Raw genomic sequence first — 19,006 nt, forward strand, 5'->3', positions numbered from 1 at the left:
CACGGTGCTCCTGGAGCGCCGCTGCCTTCTCAAACAGCTGATCGGCTGGGGTCCCGGGTGTCGGACCCCCACCAATCAAATGCTAGATCATCAGTTTAAACAAACTGCAGAACCCCTTTAATTTGCTGCCCTGATTTCTGGATCCCTGACCACTGATTTGCACCCTGACTCTGCCTTCTGACAGACCCGCATGATTTGACGATGTTTCCTAGTTTGGACCCCTGGCTACCCCTGGTTTGAGTTGCTGATTCTGGTTTGGACTCTCCTGGCATTGACCTCGGCTTGGTATATTTTGGTTCTGATTTATGTCCGCTGTGCCATTCTGCCATTCTGGGGGATTAATAATGATTCTGTGTGCCCAGCTTAAAGGGCTTTCCTGGTGTTCTGGGGTACCCACGGATCAGCTGTGGGTGCAGTAGCGCTGCGGCCTTCTTATAGCTTTCCTTAGGCCATGTGATATCACGTACATTGGTCACACGGCCTAGACGCAGCTCAGCCCCATTGAAGTGAACATATGATATATATGTACAGTGCTGTGCTTGGTGAGCTGCGGGAAGGCTGCGGAGGATAGGTCATCAGTAAAAATAAACCCTTTTAACTCATCCTCTTTAACAAGGATCAAAGTAAGATAAATGCATAAAAGTGCCAAAGCGTCATAGCGCCAGCTATCAGAAATAATCATCTCTGGCACTCCCCGTTCTCACCAATGTTTTATAAAAGTGCCAAAGCGTCATAGCGCCAGCTATCAGAAATAATCATCTCTGGCACTCACCAATGTTTTAATATGTTCAAGGGTTATGTTAGGTGACATTGTGCAACTTTTTCTGGGTAACTTAGTCCTATCTTTTTCTAGTGCTGGAGGTGGAGCTCTTGTGATACATATCAGGAGCTACTAACTTTTCTAGATTCTACCATAACAGCCAGGTCCTGTACACCGTAAGGGCTATCAGCATGGCCGGGGTGCGGGTTGCAGTAGTCACAGGGGGCAATAAAGGGCTCGGGCTGGCTGTGGTCAGGGCCCTCTGCAACCAATTCCAGGGAGACGTGTATCTGACAGCCAGGAACCCCAAGCTTGGAGAAGAAGCTGTCAAGACCCTGAATGAGGAGGGGTTGTCCCCGCTCTTCCATCAGCTGGACATAAATGACCTGACCAGTATCCGGGCTCTGCGGGATTTCCTGAAGAAGAAGTATGGCGGGCTGGATGTGCTTGTTAATAATGCTGGAATCGTGTTTAAAGGTAGGTCCTATGAGAGCCAGAAAGAAAGGTTACTACTGCAGAACTACGTGTATAAAAGCTGCTATCATGGCACACAAATATAATATCATCAGTGCGGACTAATGGGTAATATGGAAATGAATCCAAAAAAAGCTTCTAACCTAGACAAGAATGCTATGCAGCCCAAAGCCTTAAACGTGCAGTATCTCCACAGTTTTATATCAAGAAACTCTCTGGTATGGCTCCTTAAAGGGAAACTAAAACCAAAATCCAAACCCCAAAAGAAAGTCCTCCCCTGCATAACGGAAACGGGACGGGTCCATTATGCAGCCTAAAGACTTCTAGAGGGTGGGCCATTTATATGGATACACCTTAATAAAATGGGAATGGTTGGTGATATTAACTTCCTGTTTGTGGCACATTAGTATATGTGAGGGGGGAGAATTTTCAAGATGGGTGGTGACCATGGCGGCCATTTTGAATCCAACTTTTTTTTTTTATAGGAAGAGAGTCATGTGACACATCAAACTTATTGGGAATTTCACAAGAAAAACAATGGTGTGCTTGGTTTTAACGTAACTTTATTCTTTCATGAGTTATTTACAAGTTTCTGACCACTTATGAGATGTGTTCAATGTGCTGCCCATTGTGTTGGATTGTCAATGCAACCCTCTTCTTCCACTCTTCACACAGCATATCCTGTGAAGATACGAGGTGTGCAGCACCTGAAACTACGGATACTGGAAGCCTGTGCTAGCATTTCTCCTGCGGTGTTGCTAGCAGTGTGTGAAGAGTGGGAGAAGAGGGTTGCATTCACAATCCAACACAATGGGCAGCACATTGAACACATTTTATAAGTGGTCAGAAACTTGTAAATAACTCGAGAAAGAATAAAGTTACGTTAAAACCAAGCACACCATTGTTTTTCTTGTGAAATTCTCAATAAGTTTGATGTGTCACATGACCCTCTTCCTATTGAAAAAACAAAAGTTGGATTCAAAATGGCCGACTTCAAAATGGCCACCATGGTCACCACACATCTTAAAGTTTCCCCCCTCACATATACTAATGTGCCACAAACAGGAAGTTAATATCACCAACCATTCCCATTTTATTAAGGTGTATCCATATAAATGGCCCACCCTGTAGTATGACATAATGAATAACGGAATGCCTGTAAGGCCCCTTTCACACTGGCGAGTTTTCCGTGCGGGTGCAATGCGTGAGGTGAACGCATTGCACCCGCACTGAATCCGGACCCATTCACTTCCATGGGGCTGTTCAGATGAGCGGTGATTTTCAAGCATGACTTGTGTGTTGCGTGAAAATCGCAGCATGCTCTATATTCAACGCAGGCCCCATAGAAATGAATGGGTATGCGTGAAAATCACATAGAATCCACAAGCAAGTGCGGATGCAGTGCGATTTTCACGCATGGTTGCTAGGTGATGATGTTAGTAAATTGATTAAAGTCAATTTACTGTATTATTTTCCCTTATAACATGGTTATAAAGGAAAATAATAGCATTCTGAATACAGAATGCATAGTAAAATGTTGCTTGAGGGGTTAAAAAAAAGATATATATATTAACTCACCTCATCCTCTTGATCGCGCAGCCGGCATCGTCTTCTTTCTTCATCTTTCAGGACCTGCAAAAGGACCTTTGATGACGTAATCGCGCTCACCATGTGGTGACATCAGCGCAGGTCCTGCTGAATGAAGATCTGAAAGAAGAAGAAAGAAGACGATGCCGGCTGCGCGAACAAGTGGATGGGGTGAGTTAATTATTATTATTTTTTTAACCCCTCAAGCAACATTTTATTTAGCATTCTGTATTAGGAATGCTATTATTTTCCCTTATTACCATGTTATAAGGGGAAATAATAAAATTAATAGAACACCTAACCCAAACCCGAACTTCAGTGAAGAAGTCCGGGTTCGAGTCTGGGTACCACATTCAGTTTTTTCTCACGCGCGTGCAAAATGCATTGCACTCGCACGGAAAAAACTGAACATCGGAACGCAATCGCAGTCAAAACTGACTGCAATAGCGTGCCTGCTCGTGCGGTTTTCCCGCAATGCACCTGCGACGCATCCGGAGCAAATCCAGGACGCCCGTGTGAAAGAGGCCTAAAGGCATTCCGTCATAGAATTGCGTTATGGTCCGTGGTAACGGAATCCATAACGCGATTCACCTTTTACCAACAAAGTGTGAACGAATTTCAAAATATGAAATTTGCTCATCTCTAATCATTATCAGCTGCTGCCTTTAATCCAGTCTCCTCTGCAATACCACTTGTCACCACCGTGTCTGCTATTGGACTCAGTTCACACTAACTGCGGTTCTTACTGAAACTGTTGTCTGACTCTGTGAGTCAGCTGTCAATCATATTTTGTACCCTGCCATGCACCCACACACAATTTTTTGAGCACATATGGGGTGTTGGCGTATTCGGGGGGAAATGGGTAACAAAATGTGGGGTGCATTTTGTCCTGTTACCTCTTGTAATTTTTCATTTTCACAGCCAATCGTTTCCTAATTCTGTGAAACGCCTGATGGGTCAAAGTGCTCACTACACACTTTGTAATATTCCTTGAGGGGTGTAGTTTCCGGAATGGGGTCACTTTTTGGGGGTTTCCACTGTAGAGCCACCTCAGGGTGTCTTCATATGCGACATAGCTCCCAATTACCATTCCAGCTAAATCCGCTCTCCAAAATCCATATGGTGCTCCTTCCACTCTGAAGCCTGCTGTGCACCCATACTTCAGTGTATCTGTAAGCACACATGGGGTGTATCTGTAAACTCCAGATTCAGGGTAATCGATTTTGAGTTTTTTTTTAGCTGTTAACCCTTGACGTGTTGCAGTAAAAATAGATTCAAATTTAAAATCTGCAACAAAAAAAAAGGTGAAATTTTGAAATTTGATTCCCATATTCATTTAATTCTCGCGGGGCACCTAAAGGGTTAACAAAGTTTGTAAAATCTGTTTTGAATAACTTGAGGTGTGTAGTTTCTAAAATGGGGTGATTTATGGGTGGTTTCTAATATGTAAGCCCCAGAAAGTGACTTCATAACTGAACTGGTCCTGAAAAAAAAATTGAGGTTTGGAAATGTTCTTATAAAATTTAAGATTTGCTTCTAAACTTCTAAGCCTTCTCTAACGTCCCCCAAAAAATTTATGTCATTTTCAAAATGATCCAAACATGAAGTAGACATATGGGGAATGTAAAGTAATAACTATTTTTGGAGGTATTACTATGTATTATAAAAGTTGAGAAATTGAAATCTGGAAATTTGATAATTTTTCTAAATTCATGGTATATTTGGTATTTTTTTTAAAAATAAAAATGAAATATTTTCACTCAATTTTACCACTGTCATGAAGTACAATATGTGATGAGAAAACAATCTCAGAATGGCTTGGAATTGTAAAAGTGTTTTAAAGTTATTACCACATAAAGTGACTTGTGATTTGCTAAAAAAATGGCCTGGGCAGAAAGGTGAAAAATGGCTCGGTACTGAAGGGGTTAAGGTTTTGTCTGTTCCAGTGCCTTCTTGTCTTTTCACACTCTTTTCGGTTCGCCCGTCCTGTCCTCTGCTGCCTTGTTCTGCCCTGTGTACTTCTGGATTCTCCTCTTTCCGCTGCTCGGCATGTATAACCCTATGCATACAATAGTAGTAAAACCAATGCTGGTCCTTCAGTATATAAAACTGACCATGTAATAAACTTCTATTTCGATCATCATCAGCCGCTGACACGACCCCATTGGAACCCAAGCTAAAGTCATTTTGAAAACCAACTTTTTTGGCACTAGGGGCGTTTGCAATGAATTACTGCCGCTCATTAGACCAAATGGTAAGTGTAAGATAAGACGTAAGATAATCCTTTACTAGTCCCACCATGGGGAAATTCACAGTCTTACAGCAGAACAAAAAATACTAAATAAAGGTATTACAGTAGAGTACAGATAAAAAGAAAAAAATAAGGGATATAGATATCACAGCTTAAAAAATGATATCCCCAGGAACCTGATAGGTGATGAGTACATACAGTTGCAAGAAAAAGTATGTGAACCCTTTGGAATGATATGGATTTCTGCACAAATTGGTCATAAAATGTGATCTGATCTTCATCTAAGTCACAACAATAGACAATCACAGTCTGCTTACACTAATAACACACAAATAATTAAATGTTACCATGTTTTTATTGAACACACCATGTAAACATTCACAGTGCAGGTGGAAAAGGTATGTGAACCCTTGGATTTAATAACTGGTTGAACCTCCTTTGGCAGCAATAACTTCAACCAAACGTTTCCTGTAGTTGCAGATCAGACGTGCACAACGGTCAGGAGTAATTCTTGACCATTCCTCTTTACAGAACTGTTTCAGTTCAGCAATATTCTTGGGATGTCTGGTGTGAATCGCTTTCTTGAGGTCATGTCACAGCATCTCAATCGGGTTGAGGTCAGGACTCTGACTGGGCCACTCCAGAAGGCGTATTTTCTTCTGTTTAAGCCATTCTGTTGTTGATTTATTTCTATGCTTTGGGTCGTTGTCCTGTTGCAACACCCATCTTCTGTTGAGCTTCAGCTGGTGGACAGATGGCCTTAAGTTCTCCTGCAAAATGTCTTGATAAACTTGGGAATTCATTTTTCCTTCGATGATAGCAATCCGTCCAGGCCCTGACACAGCAAAGCAGCCCCAAACCATGATGCCCCTACCACCATACTTCACAGTTGGGATGAGGTTTTGATGTTGGTGTGCTGTGCCTCTTTTTCTCCACACATAGTGTTATGTGTTTCTTCCAAACAACTCAACTTTGGTTTCATCTGTCCACAGAATATTTTGCCAGTACTGCTGTGGAACATCCAGGTGCTCTTGCAAACTGTAAACGTGCAGCAATGTTTTTTTTGGACAGCAGTGGCTTCCTCTGTGGTATCCTCCCATGAAATCCATTCTTGTTTAGTGTTTTACGTATCGTAGATTCGCTAACAGGGATGTTAGCATATGCCAGAGACTTTTGTAAGTCTTTAGCTGACACTCTAGGATTCTTCTTCACCTCATTGAGCAGTCTGCCCTGTGCTCTTGCAGTCATCTTTACAGGACGGCCACTCCTAGGGAGAGTAGCAGCAGTGCTGAACTTTCTCCATTTATAGACAATTTGTCTTACCGTGGACTGATGAACAGCAAGGCTTTTGGAGATACTTTTAGAACTCTTTCCAGCTTTATGCAAGTCAACAATTCCTAATCGTAGGTCTTCTGAGAGCTCTTTTGTGCGAGGCATCATTCACATCAGGCAATGCTTCTTGCGAAAAGCAAACCCAGAACTGGTGTGTGTTTTTTATAGGGCAGGGCAGCTGTAACCAACACCTCCAATCTCATCTCATTGATTGGACTCTAGTTAGCTCTTGGAGATGTCATTAGTCTAGGGGTTCACATACTTTTTCCACCTGCACTGTGAATGTTTACATGGTGTGTTCAATAAAAACATGGTGACATTTATTTCTTTGTGTGTTATTAGTTAAGCAGACTGTGATTGTCTATTGTTGTGACTTAGATGAAGATCAGATCACATTTTATGACCAATTTGTGCAGAAATCCATATCATTCCAAAGGGTTCACATACTTTTTCTTGCAACTGTATGTGGTATTTTCCATTCAGGTTTCTGTGTAATATAATCATTCATTCACAAGATCGAGAGGTGCACCAAGACAAATAGAGCAAGATGCTTAAAGGGGCAGTCCACCATAGATGCCTATTGACTTCAGTGGGCATCATACACTGTCCTGTCCAAAAAATAAAGTCGTCACCTGGATTTATCTAAGCAAATAGTTATGAGCCTCCTGTTGGATAATTACTGCATGGGCGATTATCTTTCAGCTGACAACAAGTTTTATTTTTTTTAATCAAATCTTTATTTAGATATTTTCAAAAAATAGAAAAGTGTACAACAAGGGCAACAAGCCCACAGGTCATAGCAGCATAAACATATATACTAGTAGGCAAGCAATGTAACAATATTTAGATGTCGAATGTCGTAATGTAGAAGTGATCATAGAAGCTAAGATTATTAAAATAAGAGTGAGGTGAACACATTGTTAGATCATAGTGATAGGAATTGCTGTTATGATACGTTGTGAAAATGGTGGTCTCTGCACCACTTAAACCAAGCTGACCAAAGGGCCAAGTATTTGTCATGGCAGAGGCTTTCCCAACTGGACAATTCCTCCAATCTGCTAATGTCTTGAGTTTTTTGGATCCACTCCGACACTGTGGGAGTGCGCTCTGACAGCCAATTTAAGGGGATCAAAAGCTTTGCTGCTGCTATCAGATGGGAGACCAAAGAATGTTTATGTAGAGGATAGTGGTTATTTGAAAGATTAATGAGCACCAAGGAAGGGGTGATGGGAGCTCCTATAGAGCAAATTTATTGTATAGCTTTGGACACTGAGCCCCAATAAAGGCTTATATTCTTGCAAGTCCACCATATGTGGTAGGCCGTGCCCTGCTCCGTATGACATCGCCAGAATGCTGGAGATAACGAGGGGTCCATTTTGTGTAACTTATCCGGGGTGCAATACCAGTTTGCGAGCAACTTAAATGAGTTCTCTTGGATCCTGACGCACCTCGAAAAGCAATGTGAGTGTTTCAGAGCTACAGAAACCTCACTATCCGAAAGAGTTAGGCCTAGTTCTTTCTCCCAATTCTGAATGTAATCGTTAATTTCTAACGATAATTTGTTTTCCCTTAGTCCTAACAGCAGCACAGATGGGGTTAACTGCCCCCCGTGGACTGGTAGGACCGGCGGAATGTTTAATGAGCCCAAAGAATAAACCAATAAAAGAACTCCAGCTCCCTTAAAGGGAGGGGTTCATCCCCCAGCCCACCGTGTATATCACAAGAAAAAAATGCTTTAGGGCGGGAAATTTGTGTGCTGCTGTTAGGACTAAGGGAAAACAAATTATCGTTAGAAATTAACGATTCCCTTACGTCCTACCAGCAGCACAGATGGGGAGATAGCAAGAAGAATCCCCTAGGGAGGGTCCTCATGCTCGGCAGAAGCAAGAACTGTCTGCCCAAAGGCCGAAAACTCTGATACCCTAGCATCAATCCTATAATGGGAGATGAAGGTTGATTCAGAGCTCCAGGAAGCTGCCTTACAGATCAACTCTAGGGGGAGAAGACTTCTCTCCGCAACAGAGGTAGCTACGGCCCTTGTAGAATGGGCCCTCACAAACTCCGGAGGATCTAAGGATTGAGAGGTGAAAGCTTCCCTGATAGCTTCCTTGACCCAGCGACTAATAGTCGTTTTAGACGCCTTACGGCCTTTAGACTTACCGGCAAACAGGATAAAGAGATTTTCATCCAACCTGAATTCTTTGGATCTATCCACATAGATCTGAAGGCATCTAGATATATCCAGTGGATGTCGCACTGGGACATCAGAGGAGGAGGCAGAGAGTAATACAGGTAGAGAGACTACCTGATTAATATTCTGAAAGGTTGAAACCTTAGGTCTAAAGTAAGGTAGAAATTTTAAAAGGACCCTATCCTGTAGAAACATGGTATATGGGTATAACGCGGAGAAAGCTTGTAGCTCCGAAATTCTTTTGGCCGAAGTTATGGCCAGAAGAAAGACCATCTTAAGTGTTAAAAATTAAAAACTTGCCTCCTCCAAGGGTTCAAAGGGGGGGGATGCTAGCCCCCTGAGAACAACTGACAAATCCCATTGAGGGACGGGTTTCAGTATTGTAGGCTTCAATCTTTCCGCTCCTTTAAGGAAGCGCTTGATGAGAGGGTCCCGAGAATATGGTCTGTTAAGACAGGCCGAGATGGCAAACACTTGGACCTTTAGGGTAGATGGGGCGAGACCTCTGTCCATCCCATCCTGAAGGAACTGTAAGATCGCTGCGAGGGGCGGATCTGCAAACGCCACCTGGTTGGAGCTACACCAAGAGGTGAAGATCCTCATGATCCGGGAGTAGGCCTTTTTAGTAGACTCTGCTCTGGAATGCGATAAAGTTCTCAGGACCGACTCAGAGAGCCCATCCACTCTGGGAAGGGACTGATCAACCTCCAGGCTGTCAGGTTGAGTCTGTGCAGATCTGGGCAGAGATGCGTGTCCCATGACACCAGGGTCTGCTCCGGGGGGAGTCTCCAATATTGTCCCCGACTCATCTGAATGAGCTGGGAAAACCAGGATCTCTTGGGCCAAAATGGTATGATGGCTATTACCGAGGCCTGATCCTGACGGATTTTCATCAATACCCTCGGAATCATGGAAAGGGGAGGGAAGATGTACGCCAGCCTGAACCTCCACGGTGTTGTCAGAGCGCCTATCGCCAGGGGGTTGTCCTCCCTGTCTAGGGAACAAAACCTCTGTACCTTGGCGTTGAACTCGGTTGCCATGAGATACTCCTATGGCATCCCCCATCTGAGGACTAACTATTTGAAGATCTCCGGATGTAGTGACCATTCCATGGTCGATAGGCCGCAATTTAGGCGGTGCGTGATGACGTTGAAGGAGCCTCAGATGTGAGTGGCGGATAGATGGGATAAGTTCAGCTCTGGCCACCGCAGAATTACCCCGATCACAGACGGAAGGGGTAAGAATCTTGTGCCTCCCTGCTTGTCTATATAAAGCATGACATTCCTGTTGTCTGACGGGACTTTCACTGCTTTGCCCCGAATCTGAGGGGCGAAGTGAAGGAGGGCTAGCCGGATAGCACACATCTCGTGGAGATTTGAAAAAAGATGCCACTCCTGAGGAGACCAGGATCCCCGAACTGGGGACCCGTCTATATGAGCGTCCCAGCCTACTAGGGACGCGTCCATGGTCAATATGAGCCAAGCTGGTTGGGTCATAGACTTCCCCTGTGGTAGATAAAACCACCCTGTGGGGGAAAGTTGGGACTGGTTGAATAGGGGGCACAGGGAATCTAGCCCCAGGGGGCTGCCGTTCCGTTTGTTTAAGACCTCCGACTAGGGGGGCCGGAGGTGCTATAAAGCTCAAGGGACTGCGTCCACAGTCGCTGACACGAGCCCCACCATCTTCATGAGGGTCCATATGGAGACTCGTTGTGGTACATAAGGGAACCTTGCTAGGTCCTGTATCCGCATTCTTCTTTCGGGTGTCAACTGGAGGGACATCTCCAGAGAGTCGACTAAGAATCCTAGATGACGGATAGAAGTCGAAGGGCTCACGTTCGACTTCAGCCAGTTGACAATCCAACCTAGGTGGAGCAGAAGAAAAAATGCGACATGAAGAAGATGGGAAAGTAGAGGCCAGATGTCCAAATAAGGGACAATGGTCAGATCTTGGAGTCTCAATGCTGCCACTACCGATACTATGACCTTGGTGAAGGTCAGGGGGGCAGACGAGATTCCGAAGGGAGGGGCGGCAAACTGGAGATGTCTGCCTACTCCTAGTATCTGGACCGTGATCCTGAAAAATTTCCCAGCCTTGAGGTCCAGAATGGCCATCACCTCCCCAGAGCTGAGGAGGTGGCTGACCGACCTTATAGTTTCCGTGTGGAATCTGGTCCTCCTTAAAAAGGGATTGAGAAGTATTCAATCTATGATCGTCCGAAGATCTCCCGTCTTCTTGGGAACCAGGTATACTGGAGAATAAATCCCTAGACCCTTCTCCCCTGCCGGTACCTCCTCCAGGGTTCCCTTGGAAAGGTAGTCTTGAACATAGACCTCCAAGATTCTTTGCCTGGCCGGCAAAAAACTGCGAGTAGCAATGAGTCTTCCTGGGGGGAGAAAAACAAGGTCTATTAGATTGCCTATGGCAACGATATTTTGGACCCAAGGATGCGGGATTTCTTGGGCCCATAAGAGTCTGGATAAAAGACGCCCCCTTAGAGGGAGGTGGAGAAGGGGTACGGGAAAAACCAGAAGTGTAACGACAGGGATAGCAGGGCTTATCCAAGAGCCTCAGAGAGGCCCATAGTCAGGAGGTTTGTTTTGCCTCCCTGGCGGGTTTACGGGAGCGCCTAGAAAATTTTCTAGGCGGCCCCCCCCAATCTCTGCGTCCAACCTGCTGTCCTGGCCGGCCCCCGCGGGCTTGTCTACCCCTGCCTCGAAAGGATTGTTGGGGGAGACTCTTCCCCTTTTTATCTGAAAGACCCTCCATAATGGTGTCTAATTCAGATCCGAATAGACGGCCAGGTTCAAAGGGGAGCCCACAGAGGTTATACTTGGACGCATTATCTGCGTTCCAAGGTTTCAGCCACAGAGGTCTCCTAGCGGCAGATACTAAAGCCATTGTTTTGGCTGCCAACTTTAACTGAAGTTGGGCTGTGTCACATAGGAAGTCCATGGCCAAATTGACGGACTTGAAGGCAGCGAGGATATCATCGCGCGAGACACTCTGGTCGACATCCGTCTGGATCTGATTCAACCTGGCTCTGAGGAAGGACGAGACCTCTGTGGCAGCAATGGAAGTCGAGGCGGAAGCGGCAGCAGCCGAGTAACCTCGTCTAAGGGTGCACTCTGTCCTTCTATCTAGAGGGTCCTGCAGGCTAGACCCATCGTCTGCAGGAACCAGAGTGCGCCTGGACAACTTGGCAATTGCCATGTCCACCTTAGGAATGGAACCCCACGATTCCACTAAGGGTTTAGCCATTGGGAACATTTGTTTAAATTTCCTGGTAAGGACTGGGCCTTTTTCCGGCTTTTTCCACTCTGTGCGCATCACAGAGAGAAGGGTCTCATCTGCCCTAAAGACCCGCTGGGTCCGGTAGGCGGGATCGGAAGACTCCCCTACGTCAACATCATGGTCCCCCGACCTGATGGACCTCAGAAGCTTCTGAGTCTTTTCCGGTGGAAAAAAGCCAGAAGTCGATTCTTCTTCCTCAGAAGAAGATGACCCCACAGAAAGGGGTAAAGGCCTATCGGGGCCCCGCTCACCTCCATAGGAGCTTGGGAGGGAACAGGTAGCCTCTCATTAAGGAGACGTACGACCCCTTGAATGGAATCGTCAACATAAGTTTTGGCCCACTGGTACATGTCCTGCATCGAAGGCTCAGTAGCAGTGGTGGAACGACAACTGTCACACCTGGAGAAAGGGCAGCTCTCATCAAGAGGCGTATTGCAGTCATAGCAAGCCAGGTGTTTCCTCTTGGTAGCTGTTTTCCGTAGCTGATTGGGCTCTTGGGGAGAGGCCATAGCTGAAAATAGAAAGGGAAAACAATTAAAACATCAAAACATCCTAAAAGAAATAAGGGAAAAAACCCTCCATGATTTTTAGGAGCACGAACCAGAGGAGTCAGTCATAAGCTCTGAAAGGCAAAAAAATCCCGTCTGGATAGAGAAATATCACAGAAATGCAGGAGACTCTGGAGCTTGCTTGTAAGAGCAGCGCAGCCAGAGACCGACTGAATGGAAGCAGGGAGCTTAATATAGAGTAGCTCCGCCCAGGGGAGTGGTCTTTGTTAAAATAATCCTCCCCCTAACGATACTGCCATTCATCAGCTGTAGCCTTCCCTAAAAGAGAAGGTTAATGAATAAGTGGTGATCCCCACCACACCTCCATCCCCCCTAGAGAAAGAAAAAAACCGGCCGGTACTCTTTATCCTGAGTTTCTGCAGTCAGGACCGAACGGCCGGCCGAGGGACCGGAAGTGACGCCGCGGCTAGGCCCGCGTCACTTCCGGTCATGGCGGCGCCCATACCAGCCATGCAGCGGAGCGCTGCCGAATCACAGGGGGAGACCGAGGCAAGTAGACTAATCCACTTGCAGAAAATGAGGCGCAAATATAAGCGCACTAACAACTGGAAAAAAAGGGGGACACTCATGGCTCTAAGAGTCATAAAAACGTCCCCAATTCTCAACAAGGAGAGAGTAAAACTCGCCAGTCCACCTGTCCAAAGGACAGAAAAAAACACGGTGGGCTGGGGGATGAACCCCTCCCTTTAAGGGAGCTGGAGTTCTTTTATTGGTTTATTCTTTGGGCTCATTAAACATTCCGCCGGTCCTACCAGTCCACGGGGGGCAGTTAACCCCATCTGTGCTGCTGGTAGGACGTAAGGGAATGTGGTTTTCCAGAAGTGTTAATATCAACTAACTTATTATATAGGAATGAGATCAATCTTTTCTTGGGAATAGGGGATTCTATGATAGTTTCTGTAAACTCCGGATTCAGGCTAATAGATTTTGAGGTTTTTTTTGGCTGTTAACCCTTGACGTGTTGAAGTAAAAATAGATTAAAATTTTAAATCTGCAAATAAAAGTGAAATTTTGAAATTTGATTCCCATTTTCATTTAATTCTTGTGGGGCACCTAAAGGGTTAACAAAGTTTGTAAAATCTTTTTTGAATAGCTTGAGGGGTGTAGTTTCTAAAATGGGGTGATCTAATCATCTCAGAAGCACAACCTGATCTAAAATGCGTCTCTTGTAACATAATCACATCAGCTGTTTCTTTCCTCAACATCTGGAAAACACGGCTCCTCTTAACTGGGTTATTACACCCATTAACATTAAAAGAGGCCAATTTTATCTGTAAGGAGGCCATCAGCAAGACATTGAGGGAAGAAGAGCAGACCCACTACAAGCGCCATGACCCGATATTTAAACATAACAATTACTACTAACAAGATGAAGAACAGATTAGAAAAAATCTTAAGAAACCATGAGGCTCTCAAAGGAGCAAGTTGGGGAGAGGTCAACATAAAAATATGTTTAGCCCAATCTGCCCAAGCAGCTGTAGGTAAGCCTATAGTAAATAACAAAAGGATGGGAAAGCCTATTCCGCTGATAATTACAGACTGAATTGCATTAAAAGCAAAATAGGTGAGTGAGATATGAAACAGAAAAAGAGCCGGGTACATAAGAAAAGTTTGACTACATAAAGGGCTAATCCATATGTAGTGTTCGGTGTATAGGTTAAGCTGAGTATATGAGGGAAGCTGGATACCTAAAGGAAGCTGAGTACCTAGCAAAGCTGGGTACATAATAAACCTGAGTACATGATAACGCTGAGTACATAATAACGCTAAGTACATAATATAAGCCGAATACATAAGATAAGCTGAGTATAATCAGTAGGCTGAGAACATTAATACAAGGGAGGCACTAAAGGTATGCCGGGTACATAATAGGGATGAGAACCTTAAGTGACCTCTAAACAGGACGGGGGTAAACACCCCACATAATCCCACTTACGAGGACTTTCAGAAAGTCAAATCAGCGCCTTATCCTGGAAAGAACCTTCAGATCAAGTGTTAGAACCTGATCTAGAAGCTCTGTTATTTCTAGTGGATTTCTGCCTCCTGGCTGTGGACCAGGAGTTTGGAGTCTGCGTCATAGGCAACGCCGTGTTCTGAGTTATGGGCAGCCATGAAGGAATCTCCATTGGTGGTACTTGCAGGATCACCCATGCTTGGCTCAGATCTTCAGGTGAGCAAATCGTGACCCGGCGACCTCCGGCTGTAATGAGTAAGCCAAAAGGGAAGAGCCACTTGTATGGTATTTTAGACGTCCGCAGTGCATCAGTTAAGTGCTTTAAAATCCTCCTTTTTTGAAGTGTGGAGGGAGCTAAATCCTGATAGATCTGGATTTTGGCGCCTTCCAGCGCTAGGTCAGCCATGTCCCTGGCTTTATGCAATATGGCTTCCGTATCGCGGTAGCTTAACAGACCACATATGATGTCCCTTGGATTTTCAGTGGGAGTAGGCTTGGGGCGAATAGCCCTGTGCACGCATTCCACCACTATGGCAGATGCTCTTTCTGTGCCCAGCAAACTAGAAAATAAAGTCTGCCTAGATGCAAACAGATTCTCTTTATCTGGAGCTTCAGGGAATCCTCTTATTCTTAGGTTTTTCCTACGATTCCTGTTCTCCTGATCCTCCAACATCAATAACGTGTTGTTGATTGCGGACCTGTGGGTCTCAAAAATATTCCTGGCCTCTTTGTTAAAAGAAAGCAAGTCATCTTGCGTTTGCTCTAAAGCCTCCACTCTACTGCCTATGTGGCGGATATCTGTTTTTATGGCCGATAATTCCGCAGCAATAGGGGCTAGAGCTCTGCAGAGCCTGATCAAAGTAGTCTCTGGTGAGCACGGTGGCATCACTTACCCCCCGATGTAAGGAGGAGGCGCCAGCTTCTCCTGCAAAGTCCTCAGAGAGGGCTTCTGTATCGTGCTGCAGGGATTCTTGTTCTTTCGGCGCCATCTTGCCCGAACGTGCAGTTGGATGAGTCGCTTGCTTATGAAAGAACTTATCCATCTGTTTGAGCTTTTTCACCGACTTTTCAGTATCGGCCTCTCAGCAGGTTGGTTCTTGGGCTGTATCTTCACCATTACAGCAGAGTAGGGTGCTACAGAAAGCTTACAGCAGCTTGGTGGCGGGAGCGTGTCACCGCCACTTCTGTGAGAAGGTCTGTTAGATGTTCTTCTCTACCTGCATGAAGTTCTTTGTTTTGGTTTCACTTTGTCATCTCCTTTCCTTCTCCCAGCTGTCACCTATTTACACTAATTCTCTCCCTTTATATTCCCTCCCATACTGCCTCACTTTGCGGTTTATACTTCTTCTTGGATTGTGTTCACTGCTGGATGCTGCTTCTGCTGATTCCTCAGATAAGTCTGTTTCCTTTATTTGTGTTTCCTTGCTGGCTTGATTCTAGGTGACCCTGACTCCGTCCGTATTAAGTGCAGGGAGCCGGTGGTCGTGTCCCCTCACTATTATAGGGTTTTCAGGTGTCACATAGTATGAGGTACGTGGACATGCAATCGTCTACCATAAAGACCGTTGCATGGGCATAGCAGTCAGGGAGAGCTCTAGGGGTTTTATGGGGCTCACCCATATGCTCCTTAGTTTGGGATCAAGCCAGTCGGATGTTTATTTATAAGTTCCAGCTTACTGCAACACCATCCGTGACAGAGCACTACTCTCGAGCAGCCGCCATCAAGCGAGGTCAGGCTCTGTCCCCCTCTCACATTCATAGTTGATGGCTGGGGGTTCCAGCAGCAGGAAACCCTGCAGGCTGTTCTATCAAAGGGGATTGTCCAAAGTGGAAAACCAAAGAGGGGAATTAGTTTTAAGATTCAGGCATGCGCTGCCCAGTTTATCTTCATACAAACCCAGCTTTGTCTCCCAGACAGTGCCTTGTTTCTGTGATACTATATATTACTGTTCCTACACAGCAATTATGCCTCCTTTGGGCCCCCACAAATTAATGATACCCCTTAGTGCCTCCCTCACAGTGTTTATGCCACCTCATAACAATGGTGCACCCTAAGGGCGCCCGTTACAATAGTAGTGCTCCCTGAGAGCCCCCCCCCATTCTGCTTATGGAGTCACTGTGTACATACATATATTACATTACTTATCCTAATGAGTTATATTCTGTATTATACTCCAGAGCTGCACTCACTATTCTGCTGGTGGGGTCACTGTGTACATACATTACATTACTTATCCTGTACTGATCCTGAGATATATCCTGTATTATACTCCAGAGCTGCACTCGCTATTCTGCTGGCGGCGTCACTGTGTACATACATTACATTACTTATCCTGTACTGATCCTGAGTTACATCCTGTATTATACTCCAGAGCTGCACTCACTATTCTGCTGGTGCAGTCACTGTGTACATACATTACATTACTTATCCTGTACTTATCCTGAGTTACATCCTGTATTTTACTCCAGAACTGCACTCACTATTCTGCTGGTGGAGTCACTGTGTACATACATTACTTATCCAGTACTGATCCTGAGTTACATCCTGTATTATACTCCAGAGCTAAACTCGACCTAACCGCATGTAACTTTAATGTTCTCTTCATCCAGTTGCTGACACAACCCATTTGGTACCCAAGGTGAAATGACTCTGAAGACCAATTTCTTTGGCACACGAGAACTGATCAAACCCAATGGTAATTATACAGTGATGAGAGTAGACTATGTAAACTGTCTCTGCACCATAAGGAGAAATTACACCCTTTTACTTACATGCCAACAGTCCTATTTGGATAATTTCGGGAAATGGATTGCAAAAGGTTGGGTTTATGTAAACCCTGACCAAAAGTAAGTGCTCCCAACAGGTTGGCAAGTATATTAGTAGCTCAAAAGCAAGAGCAGTAGATATATTTGATTTGCTCGCAAAAACTGTGTGCTGTCCGCATCTGTATATCCATTCCCCTGGAACCTGCAGAAAAAAGAACATGACGTATTCTTGTCCATATTACGGGCAAGGATAGGAAAGTTCTATAGAAGGCCAGATGTTCCTCTCTACAAAATGCAGAATGCACATGGCTGGTATCAGTGTTATGCGGATATGCAATTTGCAGATCGCATAAACTGCTATGGTCGTGTTCATGAGCCCTAAGGGTGAGCGTATGGGAGTATTCATATTATCGACTTAGATATAGGACCACTTCTTTATGGTGCTTTGCTCTTACATGAAGAGTTGTCAATATCTCCAGCTTGGCCAGCACCTCAGCTCTCGCCAAGTGCAGCCCCAAACTTCAGGAGAAATTCCGCAGCGACAAGATGGTGAGGACGAGCTGGTGAAGCGGATGGAGAAGTTTGTGGAAGATAACAAGAATGGAGTCCATGAAGAAAGGGGTTGGCCAAACACTGTTTATGGGGTGTCTGAAATTGGGGTAACAGTGTTGTCCAGGATTCATGCACGACAACTAAAGGAAACCAGGAAGGGAGAGGGCATTATTCTCAATGCCTGCTGCCCAGGGTGGGTGAGGACTGATATGGCAGGTCCAAAAGCCACCAAGTCACCAGATGAAGGTGCCGTGACCCCAGTCTGTTTGGCTCTTCTTCCTACCTCAGAAGATTCACCTCATGGGGAGCTGGTCAGCGACAATAAAGTTGTCACCTGGTAGATATAAAATTCCTGTGATTCCTTTAGATCAGTTGTTGGCCTTCTTTTGGTGAGCAGCATTCTTGCTGGAAGACAAGTAGACCCATCGAGAAATCCTGGTAGTGTCCAGTGTCATGGACTACATTAGATCAACTATAGCAGAAAGAGTCAAGGACAGCACCCGGCTCAGGTATTGCGAATAAATATACAAATTATTGAAACTGTAATGTCGCCAGTGCATAAAGTGGAGATGTTTCAGACAGTGAGGTCCTTTAATGAACTGTATTGGAGATCAGTGAAATGATATTGGCCCTAACATACACACTTATTGATATCAAGCATCTTCTCAAGTGAGATGCATCTTCTTCTGCAAAAATAAACTCTTGTATAAATATAAATATCTTGTATGGTCTTGTATGATCTTGTATGGTTGTAGCACAGAAGAAACAGTGAGAACCCTCCTGCACAATAGGACTCTGAAGGAACTGAAAAGTCAGTAAACGGCACTGGCGCCATTTAGTGATACCACAGAGCACAGTTGCCAACCATCCAGACATTTCTGGACAGTCCGTAAACATAGGGAACCTTTTTTCCTGTGTCTGTGAAAAAAATTAGATGCTTCCCTTTTTTTTTTTAGGCTGGTGGTAGGTGACTAGATTATTTTGTGGTAATGCTGTTAATGAGGTGTTATCAGGATATTGAGCTACAGACGTGGATTACTTATCTTTATAATTCATTATGGTTTTCCAATTTGTCCGTACAAAACGTTGGCTGTGATCTTGGGATAAGTAGTTCAGAAAAAATATAAATTCTGGTTGGCAACCCTGCCACAGAGCTAATGTTAGTCAACGGTTCCTTTGACTCTGCTGGTGTCCACAGCCATAGACACACAGTGCAAGTGCACACAGCAGCGTAAATCACAGTGCACCCCCCAACTGGTTACCTCCCCTCTGTGCC

The 19,006-nt window shown here is 44.9% G+C and overlaps 1 pseudogene; it reads left to right on the plus strand.

Moving 5' to 3' along the window:
- The first annotated feature begins 925 nt into the window (after positions 1-925).
- LOC122933042 lies at positions 926-18,071 on the plus strand (annotated as a pseudogene).
- The last annotated feature ends 935 nt before the right edge of the window (positions 18,072-19,006 follow it).

Source organism: Bufo gargarizans, chromosome 3 (genome assembly GCF_014858855.1).
Source record: "Bufo gargarizans isolate SCDJY-AF-19 chromosome 3, ASM1485885v1, whole genome shotgun sequence".
NCBI classification, from domain to species: Eukaryota; Metazoa; Chordata; class Amphibia; order Anura; family Bufonidae; genus Bufo; species Bufo gargarizans.